This window comes from Carassius auratus, unplaced genomic scaffold, assembly GCF_003368295.1.
Source record: "Carassius auratus strain Wakin unplaced genomic scaffold, ASM336829v1 scaf_tig00000127, whole genome shotgun sequence".
NCBI lineage: Eukaryota > Metazoa > Chordata > Actinopteri > Cypriniformes > Cyprinidae > Carassius > Carassius auratus.
In genome coordinates this window covers 22,597-28,839 of record NW_020523275.1, presented here as the reverse complement: position 1 = coordinate 28,839, position 6,243 = coordinate 22,597, and positions in this window count along the sequence as shown.

The window sequence follows — 6,243 nt, the reverse complement described above, 5'->3', positions numbered from 1 at the left end:
TTCAACAAACTAATCATTTTAAATAGCTGCATAATATTATGTTAATGTCAAAAAACTATCAAAGATCAGTAAACACATAGCTTTACTTCAGAGCACCATAGATCTAAAATGATTTTCAAGTGCTACTTAAGTTACAATGCTTTTGGGAAACAGACTGTAATACTAAGATCAGTCGTACGATTGTTTTTACGAATGTATAAGCTTACAAAGCTTTTGGGAAACTCATACCAGGTTTCTTTTCAGTGTCGTTTAGCTCATCTAGATTTTTTGGTCTCATTTCTCATTTTCCTCTGGTCAATAGCCCATAGATTCTCTCTGAGGTTCAGGTCTGGTGAGTTTGCTGGCCAGTCAAGCACGCCAACACCATGGTCGTTTAACCAACTTTTGGTGCTTTTGGCAGTGTGCAGGTGCCAAATCCTGCTGGAAAATGAAATCAGCATCTTCAAAAAACTGGTCAGCAAAAGAAAGCATGAAGTGCTCCAAAATTTCTTGCTAAACGGGTGCAGTGACTTTGGTTTTCAAAAAAACACAATGGACCAACACCAGAAGATGACATTGCACCCTAGACTTTGGTAACCTAACACTGGACTTCAAGCAACTTGGTCTATGAGCTTCTCCACCTTTCCTCCAGACTCTAGGACCTTGGTTTCCAAATGAAATACAAAACTTGCTCTCATCTGAAAAGAGGACTCTGGACCACTGGGCAGCAGTCCAGTTCTTCTTCTACTTAGTCCATGTAAGATGCCTCTGACGTGCTCTTTGGTACAGGAGTGGCCTTACAAGAGGAATATGACAACTGCAGCCAAATTTCTTGACACATCTGTATGCCTTGAACCCAGCCTCAGTGCATTCCTTGTGAAGTTCACTCAAATTCTTGAATCAAGTTTTGCTTGACAATCCTCATAAAGCTGTGGTTCTCTCAGTTGGTTGTGCATATTTTACTTTCACACTTTTTCCTTCCACTCAACTCTCTGTTAACATCCTTGGATACAGCACTCTGTGAACAGCCAGCTTCTTTGGCAATTAAATGTTTGTGGCTTATCCTCCTTATGAAGAGTGTCAATGATTGTCTTCTGGACAGCTGTCAGATCAGCGGTCTTCCCCATGTTTGTGTAGCCTAGTGAACCAAACTGAGAGACCATTTTGAAGGCTCAGGAAACCTTTGCAGGTGTTATGAGTTGATTAGCTGATTGGCATGTCACCATATTCTAATAAATTGAATTGGTGGTTTTTTCACTGAATTTATTTAATAAATGAGTTTCGCATTTTGAGTTGAATTACGGAAATAAATGAACTTTTCCTTGACATTCTAATTTATTGAGATGCACCTGTAAAACCACAAATTAAAAAAAAATAAAATAGAGCGTAACATTGCAGAAGGAAAGACCGTTCAAGCCGAACATATTTAGTGTTCTGATTCCTCAAATGTTTGTTTGCTGCGTAGCCTATAGAGACCATTCTATGTAGTTTAATTACAATTACAAAGACAATAGTCACTGGACAACTAGAAAACGTTGAGAAAAGCCTTAGAACTACTACTGGTTTACTAAAAATGGACATAGTGGTATCTGCTGGTCAGATTGCAGTATTGCAGGCAATAACATGGCAGGTTGTAAAGCCACATTCTTGTATCAACAGTTCATTGAACAATAATAAATGAAGTACCTGAAACTGACAATGAAGTAAAAGTATAATAATTAGCACATATGATTAAGCGCTGTAAACGCGCGTGTGCGGGGCGGAGACGCGCCGCGGAGCGTCAGACGCGCGTGAGGACCAAACTCAGCAGAACGGTAGGAAACTTCACTCGTCTTATTATTTCTCTTTTACTATAGCGATTAATTTTTAGATACGTGATCTGAGTCTTTCATAGAGTTGTTTTATAAACGCAACCTGAAAGTTCCTGTCAGTGTTTAAAAACTAATTATAAATGTGTTTAATGAATTTGGTAAGTACGGTATTCAATGATTTCTTACATAGAGGTTATTAATATAGGCTGAAATATTGTGTTTTTTTTATAGTTTAAAGGTGATCTTATGGTGCATTGCTCGTTAAAAGTTAGGCTGTTAATATAATATAGAGAAAGACCATTCTTAATTATTTTTACTATATTACAATGCATTTATTTTTTACATTCTTTGGTCGAAGTTTTCAGATCGGCACTTCGGAGCCTGTTCGCGACTCCGTTGATTCAGATCTGTTCGCGACTCCGTTGATTCAGATCGGCACTTCGGAGCCTGTTCGGGACTCGGTTGATTCAGATCGGCACTTCAGTGCCTGTTCGCGACTCGGTTGATTCAGATCGGCACTTCGGAGCCTGTTCGCGACTCGGTTGATTCAGATCGGCACTTCGGAGCCTGTTCGCGACTCCGTTGATTCAGATCGGCACTTCGGAGCCTGTTCGCGACTCGGTTGATTCAGATAGGCACTTCGGAGACTGTTTGCGACTCCGTTGATTCAGATCGGCACTTATGAGCCTGTTCGCGACTCGGTTGATTCAGATCGGCACTTCGGAGACTGTTCGCGACTCCGTTGATTCAGATAGGCACTTCGGAGACTGTTCGCGACTCCGTTGATTCAGATCGGCACTTCGGAGCCTGTTCGCGACTCGGTTGATTCAGATCGGCACTTCGGAGCATGTTCGCGACTCCGTTGATTCAGATCGGCACTTCGGAGCCTGTTCGCGACTCGGTTGATTCAGATCGGCACTTCGGAGCATGTTCGCGACTCGGTTGATTCAGATAGGCACTTCGGAGACTGTTCGCGACTCCGTTGATTCAGATAGGCACTTCGGAGACTGTTCGCGACTCCGTTGATTCAGATCGGCACTTCGGAGCCTGTTCGCGACTCCGTTGATTCAGATCGGCACTTATGAGCCTGTTCGCGACTCGGTTGATTCAGATCGGCACTTCGGAGCCTGTTCTCGACTCGGTTGAATCAGATCGGCACTTCGGAGCATGTTCGCGACTCGGTTGATTCAGATCAAATGCATATGTGTAAGGACCTCAAATAATTATTTAATTTGTTTCATGGCTGTGTTTATTGTAGATATTTGTTACTAATATAATGTAGAGAATAAATGTTGAAAGTTTCAGAAATGATGTATACTGTTGGGGGCGCTGTGAGAAGAATGAGACTTAACACGTTTTGTTCATGTAAAAACTTTCAGCCCCAGAATCTGTAACAGAAAACAAAAGAGAAAAATAACCGGGGCAAATAAATCTACAAGAAAAGAAAAGCTGTCGTTGTTATTGTCCAAGGGGGCAACATAAAATTGGTGTTTCTGCTCGGTTTGTGACGGATTTCGGGAGGAAGAGAGCGGTAAGTAAGTGCAGAGCGGCCATCGAGTGATGAAACGAGCCGCGAGTGCAATGCGAGCTGAGAACGAGCCGCGAATCACAGTGGGCTTTGAAACTGCGGAAAAACAACTGCAAAAGTGAGTTAATCTGTTCATTGAGTGGCCATAATGTTGCCTGTGTGGGAAGAGACGCTGGATGAAATAGAGGGTAAATTGCTAGAGTTATCTGCTTCGCAACTGAGAGATTTGTGTGAAATGTTAAATGCTAAATGTGAGGGAGGATGAGACACACGCCTCGCGCGCTGAGGAGACGTATTCTGCAGTATTTAGAGGGAGATGATGTTGTTTCACTTAAAGATGAAGGACTATCTATGTTATTAGATACAAAGGGAAAAATTGACAGTTTGATAAATATTGATGAAGAGAAAACCGAGAGATCATCCAGTGCAGAAAATGAGCAAACCAACGAGGGACAGCAAAAAGTTGACCTGGAGCACCACTCTGTGGGCGTTAGTGGAATTGCATCAGAAAAGCCTGTGATAAACACTGCAACAGAACCAGTACGTGCCAGAACAGACCGAAAAATGCCAAATTCATCAGTTTCAGGAGAAAATGTCACACTAGTGCATCCAGTGTACAAAAAAGAACTCAAAATAATTGGACAAATTGGTGAACCTGGCCAGAGAGACAAATTAAACTTTACCAGCCTGGACAGACAGATTCACAGGGCATGCAAAATGGGTTATGATGAGGGAGAAATTGTTGAGGCAGTCATTCAAGCCATCATCCCAGGTGTCAATTTGAGAAGTTATCTGGAGAGTAGATCAGATTTAACATTGCCTGTCCTTAAACAAATACTCAGAGCACATTTTAAAGAAAAGGATCCAACTGAATTGTATCACTCACTCACACGTGCAGTTCAAGACCCCAAGGAAACGCCTACCCAGTTCTTAGTTCGAGCCATGGATCTCAGGCAGAGGGTTTTGTCAGCATCTGAAAATGCAAAGACAGGATTAAGATATAATTATGAACTAATCCAGAATCAGTTTCTGCAGACAGTTATGACTGGCCTTCATGATGACAGCATACGCACAGATCTAAAACCCTACTTGGAAAACCCATGCATAGAAGATGAAGTGGTTCTGGAGAAAATGAACATGTCATATAGTCTGGAGCTTGAACAAAAATCAAAGTTCTCAACCACTCGACCAAAAATAGCCAAGGTGGCCACAGTGATGGAAGAGGAACAGGCAAAAGCTGAACAAGATAAAGGTGTCATTATAAAAAAAGAGAAAGCTCCAAAGCCTGACAACCTGATGGAAAAGCTTGATGCACGAGACAAAGTGATTTGTGAAGCAATTCAGAGCCTTACGTCTCAAGTAGCGAGCCTTGCTCAAACATCACGGCCCCAGACAATCAGAAACAGTAACCAGAGATTCACTCGAAATCGACTTACACCTGTTCGAGCAAGCACCAGGCGCTGTACCTAATGTGAGCAGTCCAGGCCAGTGGGAAGATGTGAACACTGCTACAAGTGTGGCAGCAGTGAGCACTGGGCAACGGGTTGTCGGAAACGAACTGTAACCAATGTGACGTCACTGAGACTGAAGGAGGGAGCATACACCTGCTGGCACCAATTCTCATTGCATCCAGTGAATTGGAGAAACCCATAATTGGCTTTAATGTGATTGAGGAATTGGTCCAAGCTAACGCAGCCCAGCAGATTCCTTTAAGTTTTCTTGTGAACACACTGAGTTCATCTCTGGAAGTTAGCCTTAGGAAAGCAAACGCCGTTCTGTCACTGCTGAAGAAACGCAAAAACAGCAGCAGCTGTCAAATTGCAAGACTGGGACGAAAATCCATAATTCTTCCAAGGTGCACGAGAGTGAACGTCAGCTGTGGCAAACTGAATAGGATGGTCACCTGAGCATCGATAACCTGAATTTGTATCCTTCATACTTAGTAACACTAGTGAGAGTTGAAAAAAGTTAATGTTTAAAGTAATCATTTTGTTAAGTGAGCTATAAACAGTTAAGGGTTTTGTAAGTTTACAATCGTAATAATGCTTTAAAGCAGAGTTATAGGTTGGTCAGCTAAAGGTATATTTGATATAGGCTGGATGAAACGCTAAGAGATTAATGCATTACTTAGGTGACATTTGAAATGTGTTAATACATTGTGGAGGTGTAGGTGGTTGTGTCCACTTGTCATTGCAGGATGTTCTGGGGGGCCCACCAGCGAGCCTAAAGACAAGACACCTCTCAACATGCAACAAATCTAAACGTTTAGATCATTGTTATTATGTAACAGTTGTATGGGAGTAAACTATTTTGTTGAGAAAGCATGTACATTACACTGTAATTGGAACTTACATTTTCAGTATATACCCAGAGATAGTAAATTAAAAATGTTTTGTAACATTTTATTTTTTTTAGTGGGGGAGGGTGTAAGGACCTTAAATAATTATTTAATTTGTTTCATGTCTGTGTTTATTGTAGATATTTGTTACTGATATAATGTAGAGAATAAATGTCGAAAGTTTCAGAAATGATGTATACTGTTGGGGGCGCTGTGAGAAGAATGAGAGTTAACACGTTTTGTTCATGTAAAAACTTTCAGCCCCAGAATCTGTCACAGAAAACAAAAGAGAAAAATAACCGGGGCAAATAAATCTACAAGAAAAGAAAAGCTGTCGTTGTTATTGTCCAAGGGGGCAACATATGCACATTGTACATACCTGTACATCTTAATATTTAAGACTACAGTTTACATTCATGCACATTACTTTGCGTTCTATATTTAATTTTACAATATACAGCTTTTTTATATTTTATTCTTATATTTGCATTGTTTACTTTTATTTCATTCTTACATAGCTATATTTATGTATATTTTCATTTGTGTTGTTTTCTTTAATAATTGCACTGTCCATGGAGTGGACCTGA